Genomic DNA, 18,513 nt, shown 5'->3' on the forward strand with positions numbered 1-18,513 from the left:
GTACTTTTAACTTATGGACTTTCCACCAAATTTCAAAGCAAAAGTACATGCATATTTAGCATTGGCAGCCGGGAAGTTCCCCTACCCCCGGATTCTTCATGCCCAACCCTGGTTGCCATTCACTCACCACAGCACTGGAAGGTTAATCCCTCCAACCCAATTAATGACCAGACACCATAGTTGTGGTATAACAAAGGTCACAGCTTTATTGAACAATAACATGAAGTAATATATTCATTACCTAAGCCACAGATATCACATGCGGTATCACCGCACTTCTCCATGATCAGATCTGCTGACCTCTACACTAGAGCAAGATGACCAGGTTCTATCCAACTCCCCCACTGCGTTTGAGCAAGGGAGGCCCACCCCCTGGGTGCTACCGTGCCCAATGTCCCCTCAAGAACTGTCCTTACCAGGCCATATTACAACAATTAGACCGGCAGCATGTCAGATATCACCTTGGCTCCCCTGGCCCCAGCTCAGGTACCCCGCTTCCTCCTTTACAGTCATCCCCAAGCTGCGGCATTACATGCAACATTACCTTAGAGAATCACAGTCCTATGTGATAAGTCTTGTCTAACAAAAGCAATCTAACACTGTCTAATGGGATAACACACCCGCTGCTGACCATACCCACATTGGATGGGAGGTCGGAAATGCTGAGGCCACTGCAAAATGGTGCTGCCCAGAGTGACAGCCGAGATTCAAATAGAGCCAGCACGTCATAACTGAGAAAACATTAAACCTAGCCAACATGTATCTAAATATTATCAAATAGCTGTTAAACCAAATGGAACTAGTTATTAACATCGAAAAAATGGAATTTCTACATTTAGAATGGAAAAATATTGAAGACATTCAAACTCCAATAATACTCAAAAACAACCAGAAAATAGAACAAGCAGAAAAGGTACAGAATCTTGGAATAATAATAGACACAGAACTCAGTCTAAAACAACACATATCACTAAAAGTAAAGGAAGGCTATGCAAAGCTCATGGTTCTCAGGAAACTAAAACCCTTACTAACGCCTGCTAACGTCCGAACAGTGCTTCAGGCACTAATATTTTCTAGCACTGACTACTGTAACGCCCTGTTACTAGGATTACCGCAAACAATGTTAAGACCACTTCAAATACTACAAAACACCATGGCAAGAATACTGACCGGTAAAAGAAGGAGGGACCATATCACAGAAACTCCAGCCGAATTACACTAGTTACCCATAGACTACAGAACACAATACAAAACCCTATGTACAATACATAAACTAATACATGACGATAAAGCAGAATGGCTGAACACAGCTCTACACGTACATGTCCCACAAAGAAACCTGAGCTCAGCCAACAAAGCCCTCCTAACCGTGCCTTCAGTCAGGACAGCTAGACTAACCCAAGTGAGAGAAAGGGCTTTATCCTTAGCAGGACCTATAATGTGGAACACTAGAGATCAGACTACAAAGAGACCTCAAAACTTTTTTTTTAAGTTTAAAAATCTGGCTTTTTAAACAAGCCTTTTACAAAGAGAACGGAGACTTGAAAGTATAAAAAACCGGCAGAGGAACATCAGCACACAGCACCTTTCTTCCAACACGTGCATTTTTTATTAGTTTATTATTTTAACTCACGGCTAACATAATAGAAATACACAGAGCATTAGAATTATACTTGTAAATAAAGTATGACACATGTATAAAAGGACAAGACTTATCACATTCATCAAATAATATTTATTATGAAATGATGTAAGCGAACCTTAATGGCACTTGTTAGAATGTACTACCCGACACATTTACCAACTTTAATTTATGTGCCCGTATGAAAACCGTTGTGATGGTATATAACTTAACGACGGTATAGAAAAGATTTTAAATAAATAAATAAATAAATAAATAACTACATGCTAGCTGGTCGGGGCCCGTCTTCCGGTGCATGCTCAAACCAGCTCCTATCGCGCTGATAAGGCACAAGGCCCGGCATCGCCGCCACTCCCGTCAGCCACCCAGTAAGCTGCACGAGGGCACAGCAGGTCGGGGGAAGGGGTCCCCCCACCCATTGCCATGTTACTCAGTGCATTGGGCAAAGGGGGGAAGGCAGGGGGGCCCGGTGCACGTGGTTTTCTTTAAAAGTTTCTCTGGGTATAAATTACCCATGGAAATCTGCACTTTGTTTTTCTGTGGACAAAGTTTTTGTGTAATAAGAACATAAGATTTGCCATTCTGGATCACAAGACCCTGGCAGGATCCCAAAAGGTTGATAGATTCCATGCTGCTTATACCAGGCATAAGCAGTGAATTTCCCCTAAATCCACCTAAAAAATATGTATAGAGTAGAGGTGTGCCTGAAAAAAATGTAATTTATTTTATGTATAGTTTTTTGTGTGTTTGTTGCATTTTTTATTTTCATTTTCTTTATTACTTCTACACATATATTTTATACATGTGAATAGACTTTTCATGCATAATGAATTTATGCATTTAAAGTAACTAAACAAAACAAAACAAAATGAATGTGTAATTGCAAATACAGTCTATTTTTCTCCCCCAACCTAATCACATTCCTTGGAATGTCCCCTCTTAATGTGGCTAAAAGTACAAATGATATGGAATAATACCACACAAACTTAAAAGCATAGTTGCAGATTTTAAAAGCCCTGCGCGATTAATCAAGCTGGATTTACAAACGCAGGGGGTTAAGCGTGCCAAGTCTATTTTGCATAGGCCCGGCGACGCACGCAAGCCCCGGGACATACGTATGTCCCGGGGCTTTGAAAAAGGGGTGGGGTGGGGTGCCGGTCCAGGGGCGGGACCGAGGCCTCCGGCACAGTGGCCATTCCAGGGGATCGCGTGCCAGCAGCCAGCCGACGTGTGCAAGTTACGCCTGCCAGAGGCAGGGGTAAATAACAAAATAAAGGTAGGGGGGGATTTAAGTAGGGCTGGAGGGTGGATTAGATAGGGGAAAGGAGGGGAAGGTGGGGGGAGCAGAAGGAAAGTTTCCTCCGAGGCCACTCCGATTTTGGAGCGTACTCGGAGGGAATGGAGAAAGCCATCGGGGCTTCCCTAGAGCTCGGCGTGTGCAAGGTGCACAAGTGTGCACCCCCTTGCGTGCGCCGACCCCAGATTTTATAACATGCTCGCGGCTGCGCGCGCATGTTATAAAATCGGTCGTAGATTTGTGCATGCTGGGTTGCGCACACAAATCTACGCCTGCGCGTAGCTATTAAAATCCGGCCCATATTGAGCGAGGGCAATTTTCAGTCAACTGGTTTTCGCAGATAAAATGCTTTTTACCCAGTTACATGACTTTGAAAACTGCCCTTCCAAATTTCCTTCTCAAAGCTCATTTTGGAGCAGATTTCTCTGAATAAGGTAGCAGAAAGTAGACTCATCACATTAAGGATAAAATATATATCATATTGCTTGCAAATAATTAATCTCAGAGGGAATATGTAAGTACTGTGGTAAGATATAATATGCTAAACTGATAAAGAATGGGAGGCATCAACCATTTATATCATTATTCTTAAAGACATACAAAAATATCAATTTAATGGTCTCAGTACTGACCAAAGATGAAGGAATCATGGTGTGATAATGCTAAAGCTCAGCTTGTTATGATGAAGGCAGTTAGTTGCATGTTTCCCTGATGTGTCATGATTATGTTTACTGATATCAAGAAGATGAGCAATGCCTTGTCAATAAGCACTTAGCAGTAAGAGACGCACTTAGATGATTCAGCCCTCCTGTGCTCCATTTAAATGACTTAATTTTAACATTTGAAATATGTTATAAAGGAGTATATGAGTAAAAACAAATGACTGTGAAAGAAATAGTTTTTATTTCTAGCTTCACTTGTATTTCCTTGAAATGATTTGCTTACAACACATTCTGACAGGAAACTGGATTCCCTACAGCTACTTCTATTGTATGCTGCATGATAGCGGGTACTTTATTTTATCTTCAAGTTCAATTTCATCAATTTCTTAAAGCATAGTTAAATGATTTATCATGTCACTTATTACTACTATTATATTTAGCTTAACAAGAGCAGCATACTGTTTTCCAATTTCATATTTTTAATGATCTTCCCCTCTTTGACTTTTCATTTGTCCCCTAGTTAAAACCTTCAACCCAACAGGAAAAAAAAAAAAAAGAGCACAGCTTTATTGAACAAATTGTGCAAGTTAGCCGCAACCTTCAGAATTCACCATAATAATACTTGCACACATTTCATCTCATTAAAAGTCCTTTTTTAGGTATCAGAGCATGACTGCTTGACGGGGACTCTACCACCTTTTATAACCAATTAAGAGAATGTTAAAGTCTTCCGTGTTTTCTATATCGCCTACCTTTGCTGCCTCTCCTACCAGATATCTTTCTCAAAGTTAGCTGCTGTTCCATACAGTTTTGCTCTGCTGTCTACTTTTTTCTCTTTTAGATTACACAATTTCCTTATATTTGGAGGTACATTTATATACAGGGGCTCTAGTATTGTACTTCATTTGTAACATAACCATCTGACTTTTGAAAATTCGCATAAGGGACTATAGTGGGGCCTTGTGTTTACTTAAGAACATTTAATATAAACTTGTTGAACAGTGCTCTTGTTGAAAACACTTTTATCATTAAATAACATATTTTGGAATATTAAGTAATTGTTGGTTGAAATATTCAGGAATACAGTTAGAATGGCAGAAACATCCAGTACTAACGTACACATCAAGAATGGATTTGGGGGAGGATAGAGTAGTGATTACATAAGAACATAAGAACATAAGAACATGCCATACTGAATCAGACCAAGGGTCCATCAAGCCCAGCATCCTGTTTCCAACAGTGGCCAATCCAGACCATAAGAACCTTGCAAGTACCCAAAAACTAAGTCTTTTCCATGTTATTGTTGCTAGTGTACATATTTATTTTAGCACAGTCTTAATTGTGAATTTTATCAACTAAAAGAACCACTAGTAAAAGTAGGATACACTATAAAGAGTATGCTGTTTGAATTCTAAAAAAAAGAAAAAAATTGCAAGAATCTAAATAAATGCTAGACTAGATCTTATATTAATTGTACTTAGAAAAAATTGTACCTTGCCAAATAAAAGAACAGCAATTAGGATTACAAATTAAGGAATAACTTTAAGCAAAAATATCTAAGAAAGTTGAAGGAAAGAATAATTAAAATATTGCATACTTATAAGGAAGATCAAAAGTAATTTTTTAAAAAAGACATTTTCTAATGTAGCCACACTACAAAGAAGACAAGGTCATTGCTGTCTAAAAAATGTGAACACATAAAATTACAATTCAAAAAGAAACCTTGAAAAAAAGATAATTAAGGCGAAGAGAGGAAATGTGGATAAGTTATTTTCTGCCTAAAAGAAACAGAGTTGGTTACAATTAGTGCCTCAAAGTTTGATTGCTAATAACAAGCTCACTGATAGAGATTCTTTCAAAATGGAATCTGTTTATTAAAAGGTTTTCTCTCAGTTTGTGTCTATGGGAAAAATGCCTAGTAAATAGGGCCCAGAGCTGGGTAGAAAAATTGTGTTTAATTCTTTGTAGATTTTGGGCCTAATTTTTAAAGGGGTTTTGCATGTAAATATAGGACATACACATGTAGATGTGAATATGCTAAAAATAAAATAAAATAAAAATAAATAATTACCTGTTGCCTTCCGTGGTTCCTGGAGCAGTGGTGGGGAATTGTGCCGGGGGGAGGGGTGGCCCCAGGATGCTGGAGGGGGCTGGGACAGGCCGACCCAAGAATCTGATCATGTTTTTGTTTTTTTTTTGGCCCGAGTAGGGGAGAGAGGCTTTAGCTGTTCGAGCCACATGCTTGAAAATGAAAGCGGCAGCTGCCGTATGTGTGTGAGCATTGCTGGTGAGTGCTGGTGAAGAGAGAAAGTGGAGTGAAGCATCAAGTAGCTAAAGTGGGTGGCTGTGAGTGCTGTGGTTGCTCCAGGAAATCCCCGATCTACTGTCTGAATGGCCATGAGTGCCACGGGAGCATGATGAATTCCCTCCAGCACAGATTAAAAGATAAAAGAAAAACAAAAAAAAGCATGAGTGTGGGAGGGACCAGAGTGACACAGCATGTGAGAGCTGCTGCTGCTCTGGGCTCCCATACTGAGTCCCACTGGTGCCTAAAATTTAAATAAATAAAAAAATGTATTGCAAACTCGCGGCTGGTCCCAGATTGGCAGCAGCAGCATTGGGGATGCTGACATTGCAGAGATATAAGGAGGAACTGCATGTGGCCTGAGGAGCCCTGAGGAAGCTCCTGGTGCACTGTTGGGGTAAAGGTCTTGCTGATGTCATCACTGACATCAGGGAGTACCTTACAGAGTACCTTTAGCCTAATTTTATATTAAAATAAAAAGTTTTGAGTAATCTTATTATTTAAAAACCTAGCAATTTTTATGGTGAGCCAGAAGAGAGGCTGCCATATTTAATTTGAATAACTGGGAAGCACCTTGGTGAACCCAGTTGTTCAACTTTCTTTAAAAACAATAAACCTTAATTTTTGTCAGGGGTGGTTACCAGGAAAAGGTTCATTTATAAATATAAGATTGAAATTTGAGCTCCGTAGTTGCTACTTTTCAAGCCATTTCTTCCATTATGAAGAGACCCCTAGGGACTGAAAGTCTTAATAAAATCTATCACATATTGGTTTTGGTGGGTCTGGTCACCAGAGAAGGGAATACAAAATTATGAGATGTCTTTATTTGAATAAAAATATTTCACTTTTTGACTTAGGAAAATAAATAGCTCCAGGAAATCTGTAGTGAATTTTTTCAGCTGCATTTGACAGAATAATATTTGTGAGGGGTGAGAAAGCTGTTAAAATGATTTTAAACTTTAAATTATTTTATTTGGGGATTATACAAGTAGTAATATTTTTCAATTAATTTCAACGGGCTTTTCTTTTCCATTGAAGTTAATAGGTCAAACTAGGCCCGTTTTTAGAAAAAAACTAGTTTAAGTCAAAATTCCGAAGCCGTTTCCATTACAACTTCATGGTTACACAAGTTCAATTGTAATACTAGGTTCACAGTTTAGAGTATATATAGTCAAAGTACCAAATGTTTTTTCCAAATTATTCCTGTAAAAAGAAATGTATTGCTTTCAAAATTCTCTTTTAATACCTTACTTGTACCAATACACTTTTATTTTAGATACAAATAGATTATATAGTATATTTATGTTAGTCAATGACTATTTTTCATGACATGAGCAAAAATGTGAAATCACTGATAAAAACTTGAAGACAAACAGTTTAGAACTGACAGTTTTTCTTCTGGAAGAGACACTGAGTGCTGAAGGAGTTGTGTGATTAGAGCTCATTTTTGTGGGCCTAGTTTATGTTAAAGTACCCAGAATAAATAGGAAACATTGTTGTATGACTGTGAATGAATGGAAATTATAAATTAATTGTTGTGTTCCGTGGCCTTGGAAGGCCACGACCACGGTCCCCTACCATACCCACAACGGCGACCCACCGCAGGAGCTACAGGGGAGACATCTGATTCTATGCTCGTCGCTCCGGCAAGGGCCCCAGTGATGGTCGCCAGGTGGGGAGCCGTCCCTGCTCCTCCCTTGCGGCGTCCAGCAGCGTTTCCTCCGCGGAGGAAATCCAAGATGGCCATCGCCATCTTTAGGCGCGAGGCCGCACCTCTTCATCAGATTTAAAGAGACCTGATCCCTTTAACTACACACAGCTGTTCCCTATGATCCAGAGCAGAGGAAGTATAAAAGGAGGCTTCCTCTGCTCATTCCTCGACTTGGCAACGTCTCTTGTAGCACTGTTTAAGTCTGCTTGCTTCAGTGAGTCTTCCTTCGCTTTGGATCCTTGTTCCTGTCTTGTCTTGGTGTTCCAGGTTCCTGACTTTGGATAGGCTAGCGGTGATTCCTGGTGTGTGACTTCGGACTAGCTAACGGTGATTCCTGGTGTGTGACTTTGTACTGGCAAGCGGTGATTCCTGGTGTGTGACTTTGGACTGGCAAGCAGCGACCCTCCAGCATTTGACTTTGGACTTCCTCTGGACCATCGTCTCCAAGGGCCCACCTAAGTCCCAGCAGCCCGGGTCCCTACGGGCTCCTCCCGGGGGGACCGTGGGCTTCCAGGGGTGTAGTTCCAGTTAGCCCTTGCACTGGACTCTCAACTCCTTGACCTCTCAAAGGTCCACCTAAGTACCAGCGGTCCGGGTCCCTATGGGCTCCTCCTGGGGGGACCGCGGACTTCCAGTGGTGAAGACACAGTTTCTCTCCTTGACGTCATGACTCTTCGTCAGGAAGAAGGATGGAAGCCTTCGCCCTTGCATTGACTACCAGGGCCTGAATGCTATAATGGTCAAGGACCGTTACCTCTTGCCCCTCATCTCCGAGCTCTTCGATCGGCTGCAAGGTGCGAGGATCTTCTCCAAGTTGGATCTCCGAGGGGCCTACACCCTGATCTGCATCAAGGAGGGTGATGAATGGAAGACAGCCTTCAATACCTGAGATGGCCACTATGAGTATTTAGTGATGCCGTTCGGGCTCTGTAATGCTCCAGCGGTGTTCCAGAACACCATGAACGAGATATTCCACGATCTCTTGTATAAATGCGTGGTCATGTACCTGGAAGACATTTTGATATTCTTGGATTCCCTGACCGCTCACCATCAGTACGTCGTCCAAGTATTGCAACGTCTCCGAGAGCATAGACTGTATGCAAAACTTGAAAAGTGCCTTTTTGAACAGGAGTCTCTTCCCTTCCTGGGGTACATTGTCTCTAGTGATGGATTCCATATGGACCCCCAGAAGCTGAAAGCCATTCAGGAGTGGCCGCAGCCGTCTAGATTAAAGGCACTCCAACGGTTCTTGGGTTTCGTTAATTATTACCGATCATTCATACCGCATTATGCCTCCATCCTTGCCCCGATGACAGCCCTGACCCAGAAAGGCGTGGACCCCAAGAATTGGCCTCCAGGAGCGGAGGCCACCTTTTTTCGCCTCAAGGAGGTGTTACTGCAACAACCTTGCCTTCGGCATCCGGATCCGCAACAGCCGTTTGTCATCGAAGTGGACGCGTCCTCAGAAGGCATGGGGGGCCGTTCTGAGCCAGACTTCTGAAAGTCATAAGCTATGCTCATGTGCCTTTCTCTCCCGCCAGTTCTCTCCGGCAGAGCGTAACTATGCCATAGGCGACAAGGAGCTCTTAGCTATTAAGGTAGCCTTAGAAGAGTGGCACCCTTGGCTAGAGAGGGCACATCACCAGTTTACGGTCTACACAGACCATAAAAACTTAGAGTACCTGCATCGGGCACAACGACTCAACCCACAGCAGGCACGTTGGGCCTTATTCTTCACCCGATTTATTTTTATTCTCCGTTATACTCTCTAATTTTGGGGGATCCATCTGGAAGCCTTGTTTTGATACGATGTAGCCAAGAAAAGGCACAGATTCTTCATGAAACTCGCATTTTGACAATTTGGCGTAGTGACGGTGTTCTCGAAGTCTCAGTAATACTTGTTTGACATCTGCTAGATGAGTGGACATAGCTTGTGAAAAGATCAAGATGTCATCTAGGTAGACAATGACACATTTGTACAGAAGGTCCTGCAGAATGTCATTCATCATGTTCTGAAACACGGTGGGGGGCGTTGCACAGGCCAAAGGGCATCACCAAATATTTGAAATGGCCGTCTCAAGTGTTGAAAGCTGTTTTCCACTCGTCACCTTTGCGAATGCGAACCAAGTTATACGCTCCCTTCAGGTCAAGTTTTGAGAATATCTTGGCTCCTTGAAGTCGATCAAAAAGCTCCAAGATCAGAGGTAAGGGGTATCGATCTTTAATCGTGATCTCGTTCAGACCTTGATAGTCAATACAAGGACACAGTGTGCCATCCTTATTCCCCACGAACAAGAAGCCTGCACCCGCAGGAGACTTAGGTGGTCTAATGAAACCCTTTTGCAAATTTTCCTCAATGTACTCAGACATGGCTTTGTTCTCTACCACCGACAATGGGTAGACACGTCCCTTAGGAGGTTCAGCATTAGGTTTCAGTCTTATGGTGCAGTCATAAGTTCTATGTGGTGGAAGGATGTCAGCAGCTTTTTTGGAGAAAACATCATGAAATGATTCATACTGAGGTGGCAGTCCTGGCATCACTGGAGTTGTAGGCATATAGAGAATAGGAGTGACTTCCTTTAGGCATTTGCCATGGTATTCTGGACCCCAACGGAAGAATTCCAACATGGCCCAATTAAACTGCGGCATATGCAGCTACAACCAGGGTAACCCCAGAATGATAGGGTGCATGGCCTTCTCCAAAACAAGTGAGGGCAAAGGCTAGCGGCTGCCAATACTCAAAATGGTGCCGACGCTAGCCTTCACCCTCACTATGTCACAGAGGACGACCGTCGGCCCCTGTGACATAGTGAGGGTGAGGGTAGCGCCGGCGCCATTTTGAATACTGGCAATACGGCCTGAGTGCAGGAGGTCGCTCCTGGACCCCTGCTGGACTTTTGGCAAGGCTTGTGGGGGTCAGGAGGCCCCCCCAAGCTGGCCAAAATTCCCTGGGGGTCCAGCAGTGCTCCAGGAGCGATCTCCTGCACTCGTGCCGTCGGGTGCCAGGAATCAAAATGGCGCCAATAGCCTTGCTCTTACTATGTCACCTACCGGCACCATTTTGAAACGTACCGAGGGTGTGAGAGTTCAGGGAATGGATCCCGGACACCCCCCCCCCCCCCCCCGCTGGACCACCAGGGAGTTTTTGTAAGTCTTGGGGGGATCAGGAGGGTGGGAGGGTTGTTTTAATTGGCGGCTGAATAATTCGGGGAAAATTCATTGTATTCATGGGGAATCGCGATACGTTTCGCTTCCCCATGAATACAACGAATATTGACACATCCGTTCTGGATTGCCAATACGTAGGGACCAAATGCACACCCCTAGCTATTAATCAAGTTTACTTAGGGAATAGCCACTGCTATTAATTGCATCAGTAGCATGGGATCTTCTTGGTGTTTGGGTAATTGCCAGGTTCTTGTAGCCTAGTTTGGCCTCTGTTGGAAACAGGATGCTGGGCTTGATGGGCCCTTGGTCTGACCCAGCATGGCAATTTCTTATGTTCTTATGTCTAAAGGGACTGTGAATAATATAGAGACTGTGGTATGAGAACACCTTGACTGTGCTTGTGACCAGTGTGAATGTTCACAACATCATATTTGCTTCAAGAAGAAGAAGAAGAAGATATCACTGGAACTGTGATACATTACTGTGACTATAAGTTAATTATAACAACTCCCTCCCAGTGTCATAGCTAAGGATTATAATTATTCTTTATTTTGAATAGTTAGAAGTATTAAATACATTTATTTAACTGGAAATATAGTCCGTGGAAGAATAACTTTTGGTATTAGGAAGTTAGGTTATTGAGTCGTAAAGTAGAGTAGTAGGTCCTGAGGTTCCTAGTTCCTGAATTCCTGAAAGACTGTGGATCAAATGGTAGATGAGATATTTATACTACGCTACGCCTGCTAGCAATGAACCTCACTCAAACCCAAGCATCTAAAGCTACTCTTCTTCTAGAGGTCCACTAAACCCATGTACTCAAACAGCAAATACCAGCTCATATCCCTAGCCCAATAAAAATATTAGTGCACTTATTGAGAGATATTAATAAAGCGATACACATAACATAAAAAGAGAAAAATTATACTTATCACGCTTACCTGAAATTAATTTATTCCATAGTAGATAAAAGTAGAGAAGTCTTTGAATTCTATTTTCAAAGAATATGCAAATAATCAGTTCTTAAAGTAGATTCCTATAAAGAATATGATTATAGTTAATAAATATAACATTAACAGGAAAGTATATATACTTTTCTGATCAGCTTGTTCTTTAAAGGTTGCCCTATTATTTTGGTAGCTGCATTCTTAAGAGATGATAACTTGTAATTGACAAGAAACAGATTTAAGATTTGTATAAGCTTTAAACCCTGGTACCAGCATTATAATTCAAATAGCTGTGTACTACAATTTATTACTATTATTGATGAAATAGCTTGATTGTTTCCTGGTAAATTCAAGCCATTCCCAATTGCCAGTTGAATTCAATTTCTTTAGTGTCTCAACGACTTCTTTTATGGTGAAACTTCTTTCAGGGAAAGGTGTACATTATTATTAAATAACTTAAAGCTAAGGGAAGCTTTGAAGCATGACTCACTTTGCTATCTATGTGAAAAAGCAAGAAATAGTTTATACCCCCTAAATAGTGGTTTACATAGACTTGTATGTACACATGAATATTAGGGAAGGGGATCTGGGAGAAATAAAATAGGAAATGAGACATAATTTCCTATTTCATTTTGGATTGTTTACAAAATGGAATGAGTTAAATTATGATGAAATTTCATTGGAATCTCAATTTATTTTGAAAACCTATTTTAAAAAAAAGTTGCCAGTTGGGCCTAGGCATGGGCCAGAAGCCAGATCTTTGCATAGGGAGTAGGTCATGACCCAAAACAGGGGTCCCAGCCTAGATACCACTCCAGTGCCTCAGCCAAGGTCTAAGACTGAAGCGTGGGCTTTGCATAGGCATAGGACATGACAAAACAAAGGGTAAGAAAAGCATTAAGATTTGATCCTTCAAGCCCTTCAAGCACTCCAAGAAGTCTAATATTATTTTGTCGATTACGGTTTGCCATGTCTTCTAAGTCAGTTTGCAGACGCTCAGTTGCTAAGGTCATTTGAAGGAGGCCAGCTTAACCAGCAAAGATGCTGTTTGCGATTCTACGTCATCCAGTCTTTCAGTATGCGCTATGAATTGTTGAGATAATGAAGAGAAATCTGTGTGATCGCCGAAGTAGCGTCTTTGTTGCTTTGCACCATAAGTTTTAGTTGTTGGAGCTCCGTTAAAACTAGGTCCACAGACACCATGATTTTTTCTCCGGTGGTTGTCTTATTGGGCATAGGCAGGTCGGGTTTTAATCATTTGGTGCCTGTGACAGCTGCAAAAATGGCATCAATCTTACCAGATTTAGTTGTAAACATGGTAGCTCATGATTAAGTCTCCAAAGTGGCTGTGCAAACAGAGAAAAAAGGGCAAATCTTGCTGAATCTCACAGAGCAGCTGGGTCAAGCAGCCATCTTGAACACCAGCACAAGAGTGTCCCTGATAATCTCCTGCTCTAATTGGGCCCATTGTTTGCTTAAAGAAATCCTATGTAGCTCTACAAGTACTTGCAACTGTGCAGTGGCGTAATATCAGGACAGATTGGGGATGCCTAAACCACCATTACATCTAGGATAAAAAAGAACATGACAGGCTACCCATGGATGATGTTCCCTCCAAATATATTCACAAATTCTCTTCTGCCATCTGCGAAGGAGAGCATTCAGTAAAAAGATGGGTAAAGTGGCAAACAGATAGAAAAAACATGGCAGGACATTTATCTTGACTATGGCTATATGGCCAAGCCAAGAAAAGGTCCTCCTTTGCCTCTTCTTCAGGTCTTTCTCTAGCGCAGAGAGCAGTGGGGTATAATTAAAGTTAAATATGTCCAAGATACATGCACCAAAGCGTACTCCCAGATTTTTAAGTGAGGTTTTAACCCATCAAAAGGGAAATTTCTGCTGAATAGAAGACACAACCTGGGCACACAACATAATATTTATTTTATTTATTTATTTACATCTTTTTACTATACCGACGTTCAAGACGAAAATTTTTATCACATCGGTTTACATCGAACCAAAATTGGAAAAGTTACAAATAACAAGTATCTTCAATCAAATCAATTAAAATGTAAACATAGATGAGAGAATAAAGTATAACAGGACATAACGTATAACAAGGGCTGATCAAAAAACAGTGTAGAAGAAAAACCTTGTGTGAGGAAAAACTAGATTATAGACTATCTCCAAACATAGTATGGTTCTTGAATAGAGACAGGGTAAAAAAGAGGTACTGGGGGGAGGGAGAGGCCAGGTGGGGTCAGGAAGGGAGAGAAAATTTGACGTAGTAACAGCAAGAATTGCATGTTAACTGCATCAGGAGTCCGCGTTAGAGTTAGGAGTCCGTGTTAATGTTAGGAGTCCTTGTTCGTGTTAAGGAAAGGCTTGTCAATAACCAGGTCTTCCATTTCTTTCTAAAGGTGAGCGCACATTGTTCCTGGTGAATCTCTGGAGGTAAAGTAATATTTAGGAGCTCCAACTTGTCTAAGTTTTAATTTAAAGCCAGACACTGAACTAAAGCTTTCCAATTTGGCTTCTACATCGGCTAGTGACAAACTGAGTGCAGTTCGAAAAACAGAATGTCATCTGCAAAAAGCGAGAGTTTGTAATGATAGTCACTCTGACATACCTCCTGTAACTGAGTTGAGTTTTGCATGCTCACAGCAAAAGACTAAAAATAAGGTGAATAATATTAGGGAGAGAGGGCAACCTTGTCTAGTTCCAAATATCAAAACTTGACCCATAACCCCATTTGTTTTTACTTTCGCTTGTGGGAGTTCATATAGTTTCTGTATCTACTTTAAGATATTTATCCTGTTATTTATATATTATTTGTTGTTCTGTGTGCTTTCTTTCGGCCTCCTCTTTTCTCTCCTGTCCCACCCCCAGTCCCTGTTTTATGTATTTTCCACCTTTGGTTTGATTGTGAACCGGCATGATGTACCCACTAATGGCAGTATAAAAAAGTTTTAAATAAATAAATAAATAAGAAGAAAGGCCTGAAGTTCATCTGCTGTAAAGTTTTGAACAAGAAGGACCAATGAACTAGGTCAAAGTCCTTCTCTGCATTAATGGATAAAAGAACCAAGGGGACATGTTCCTGAGTAACCAACCATACGATGTCAACAATCTTGCAGACGTTATCTGCTGCCATGCATCGGGGTACGAAGCCTTCTTGGTCTGAATGAACTAACTGTGACAAAAAGGTGTTTAAACATAGGGCTAAGACTTTGGGTAGGATTTTTAAATCCACATTAATTAGGGAAATGGGTCTGTAAGACTCACATAATGTCAGGTCTCTACCTGGTTTCGCTATGACAGAGATACCAGCTACGTTGGAATGCAAAGGACGAGACTCCTCCTCACATAAAGCAATGAACATATGAGCTAATGGAAAAGAGAGAATAGGGATAATTTACGGTAATACCTACTGGTGAACCCATCTAGTCCTGGGGATTTAGCAAACCTGAGCATCCCAATGACTTGTACAACCTTGTCAGGGGTAATCGGGTCATCGAGGTATCCCTGTTGCTCGGGTGTAAATCATTGTAAGGTAATGGATTGTAAGTAATCATCTATGTCACCATCTACAATATTGTGGTTCTTGCTATACAAAGTAACATAAAAGTCAATGAAGCAACCACGTATTTTGCTAGTTGTAATGTACAGCCGGCCTTGAGCGTCTTTTATCTTAGTGATAGCATGCTGAGCTATGCGAGTTTTCAGCTGTCAGGCTAAGTAGCACCCTGTTTTGTTACCCCCTTCATAAAAATCCTGTTTGGCGTGGTCTAACTGTTGGGCTAGTCACTCATCCTCCAAGCGTAGCAACTCAGTGCGAGCTCCATGTAGCTGCCTATACCCTGTCCTTGACTGACTAAGCATGTATTGTGATGTTAAAGAATCAATTTTAGCCATCAAAGAAGATCTTTTCATATCCTGCTCCCTTTTACAGGCCACCACTTTAGAAATAAGCAATCCCCTGGCCACCAATTTGGAGCATTCCCATAACACACTTTGGGAATTAGATGAGGTAGAATTCAATATAAAATATTAACTTAATTGATCCCCCAATAATTCTATGAAAGTATCATCTTTAAGTAAGGCGTGTTTTAGGCACCAAAATCATGGGCCTAATCATAGTCGTGAAGTTGGAGCTAAAGCCATACTGCAGCATGGTATGACCATATGATTAACTCAATTACAACTGAGCTTACTCTCACCTCAATAGTTTTATCAATTAAAAAATAATCAATATGTGAGTATGCGTTGTGGGCTTGCAAATGGAATGTATACACCCGAGATGTAGGAAATTGCTGCTTCCATATATCGACCAAGCTCCAATGTGAAAGAGTCCAGAGTCATCCTTGAGCCATGGGTCAAGGAACTCAACATCCGCAAGTTGTCTAGGTTGGGACATAAAGAAAGATTAAAGTCTCCACCTAGTATTAAGTACCCCTTCCCATAAGTGTCCAGCAATGTCCTAAGGGACTGAAAGAAAAGACTTGATCTTTATTAGGAGCATACACTGACACTAGGGTGTAGACTTCGGTGCCCAACCTTATTTTAATTAAAACATACCGGCCATGAGGATCAAGGGTGTTAAAAACCAGCTCAAATGTAAATGGGATGAGATAAGAATACCTACTCTGTTCCAGTATACAGTGAGACTTTGGAACAAGCGGACAAGAACTTATGGAGGAAATCCTTAGAAAATAGTAAATTCTCATGTCTCTTACATAGGTGCATGTCCTGTAAAAGAGCAATTAAAGCTTTCTGGGTAATCAACTCGTGAAAAAGAAGATGACACATTCATGCGGAATTAAGACCCTTTACATTAAGGGAAAGCACTTTCAACGCCATGTTTGTTCAGAAATATAGAGCACATGTGCATGAAAAACAATGTCCAGATGCAGTAATTGCAAAGGATAAAATGTACACAATCATGTAAGTCTTGAATAAAAAAGGTAACTATATGGGTATGAATATAAAGGGAACCCCATAACCCCAAACCCCCACAAGACTCTCACATCTCTTCCTGATCCGCCATTACAGCTGGCAAATCCACCCTCAGGGGTGGGTACACTGGCCAAGAAGGACACACAACCATGCCTCCCCCCCTTGTGATAAACAATAACTAAAAATAAAAGTAAATAACCTCCCTTCACTCTTAAGAACTGAGAACAGGGATCTATGTAAACACCCTGAATGACCTCCATCAAGTAGGCATGAACAGAATAAGCAACATATTGGCTCAAATAAGGGCCAAAATCCTAATATGAAATGAAGTAGAAAGTCAAAATACACCAGCTAAGCCTCAGCCCTGATCCAAGAGTGTGCCATGAGATTCCACCAAGTTATGCCTTAGGCGCTTTCCTCCTTCAACTACACAGCGCCATCTTTGGTGGGATTCCATTGTGCTAGGGTCACGTCTGACAGCAGAGCAGAAAAAAACACGGCTAGGCCGCCTTGCTGAAAAACCTTTGCATTTTCAGAAAGAGAGCAGAGGTGATACGAAATCCTATTGTATTGAAAGAGCAATGCAAAATGGAACACCCAACGGTATCGGGTGTCATCTCGCCAGAGGGAGCTGGTGATTTCTCTCAATTTGAAATGCCGATGAAGCGTAACTGGGGCTAAGTCATTGAAGATCGATATTTCATGGCCATCCCACTGTCAATTTGTCTTCTTTCAAGTTAGACATAATTTCTTCCTTCTGAGTGAAATTATGAAGACAAAACTATATCCCTGGGGTGACTGTCGCACTGAGGGCCTAAGGCTCTGTGGGCCCAATCTATTTTAATAAGGGGCTCAGAGACTGCCGAAAAGCCTGGGCTCTCTGCCGGCAAGGATGAAAGAACAGATCTTACTGGCTGTTTCAGAACAATCTGTGTAAATGTCCAATTCAGGGAGACCCCATATGCGGATATTATTTCCCCACAAGTGATTCTCAAGGTCTTTCATCTTGTTGGATAAGGTCTTGACTTCTGCAGTCAAGGTTTTATTTTGTGCACTAATGGCCTGATTTTTAACCCTCCCCCCCATGCGTAAAAAAAGAGGGTTAGGCGCGCAGCCGGGCCTTGCGCACGTTACATGCATTTTAGAAGAGGCCCAGCCATGCGAGTAATCCCCGTTATGCACACAAGAGCCAGGCATTTATTAAGGGGTGGTCCAGGGGCAGGAAGGGGCATCCATGGCGTGGGCCATCCATTGCTCCTACCAGGTGATGGGACCGACCAATGGTACCAATAGCCCCTGTCACATGGTAAGGGCAAAGGGCCATCTGCGCCATTTTGATTAGTGGTAGCTGACAGCCTGAGAGGGGGACATTGCTTCTGGGCCCCCACTGGACCACCAGGGACATTCAGTACGTCCTGGGGGGGGGGGGTCGGGCAAGTTTTGAGGGGGTCAGGTGGGTGGGGATTGCAATTAATAAAATTTGAAGGGTTGGGGTGGGTTTGTGTTTTTTTGCTTGTTTTTTTTTATGTGCCCTTTCTCCCTCACCCAAAAACGATAAGAAAACCACATGAAATGTTGTGGATTTCCCAGTCGTTTCATTGACCCCCTGAACTGCTATGAAATAGAACATATCGTCTATATTTCCTATTTTGTCACAAACAAATGTACATCCCTACTGTTTACACTTTTCCACTGAGAAAATTGACCTTTTAATCCTACTCTCTGTTTCCTGTCTTTTAACCAGTTTGTAATCCAAGAAAGGACATCGCTTCCTATCCCAAGACGTTTTAGTTTTCTTAGAAACCTCTCATGAGGGACTGTATCAAAC

The 18,513-nt window shown here is 41.7% G+C and overlaps 1 long non-coding RNA gene across 3 annotated transcripts in view; it reads right to left on the reverse strand.

The window, feature by feature from the left end:
* Positions 1-18,513, reverse strand: part of LOC115081740 — a 277,577-nt gene that overhangs the window by 171,558 nt on the left and 87,506 nt on the right. For all 3 annotated transcript variants that reach the window (XR_003853866.1, XR_003853867.1, XR_003853868.1), the window contains one exon: positions 11,724-11,818. This is a non-coding gene — a long non-coding RNA (uncharacterized LOC115081740). The remainder of the gene's footprint in view (positions 1-11,723; positions 11,819-18,513) is intronic.

This window comes from Rhinatrema bivittatum, chromosome 1 (assembly GCF_901001135.1).
Source record: "Rhinatrema bivittatum chromosome 1, aRhiBiv1.1, whole genome shotgun sequence".
In the NCBI taxonomy this organism is placed as follows: domain Eukaryota; kingdom Metazoa; phylum Chordata; class Amphibia; order Gymnophiona; family Rhinatrematidae; genus Rhinatrema; species Rhinatrema bivittatum.